Source organism: Arachis ipaensis, chromosome B07, assembly GCF_000816755.2.
Source record: "Arachis ipaensis cultivar K30076 chromosome B07, Araip1.1, whole genome shotgun sequence".
Lineage (NCBI taxonomy): Eukaryota > Viridiplantae > Streptophyta > Magnoliopsida > Fabales > Fabaceae > Arachis > Arachis ipaensis.
Window position 1 is genome coordinate 102,325,326 of NC_029791.2, and position 692 is coordinate 102,326,017.

The following is a 692-nucleotide window of genomic DNA, read 5'->3' on the forward strand; positions in this document are numbered from 1 at the left end:
AAAAAATAAATATTTTTAAAATGTGTCCTTAAAAGATAAATTAATAAATTATTTTTTAATTTAATGTGTTTGATTTATTCAACTGTATTAATTATAACTAATTAATTATATTTAATTTGATTTTATTAGAATAAATAATATTCTATCATTTAATATTTTATTTGATTCATTAAATTACATCAATCATAACTAATCAAATATTTAATTTAATTAGAATAGATATTAAATTATTTAAAATTTTGTTTGATTCATTAAACCACATAAATATTAAATAATTTAATAAATAATATATAAGGCAATGAAATAAATGAATTTATTTAATTTAATTTATTGTCATATATATAATAAAATGAGTATTAATTAATTGATAATTAAATAAAATGAGTATTAATTATTGAAAAGGTAACGAGTTTATACTTTGTATTAATTAATAGATACTTAAATAAATTATTTAAAATGGTCACATATATTTTTTAATTGTTCTCTTATTAGTACGATCTAGTAAATAAAATGGGTATTAATCGTTGTAGTGAATGAATATTTATTATTTTTAAATGAATTCATTTAATTTATTTAAAAATATTGAAGGATTCCAATTCTATATGCTACCATTTTATTTTGTTATTAATGTATATATACTCCTATATTACATATTCTATTATTCTCATATTCTCAGATAATATTTTTAAACT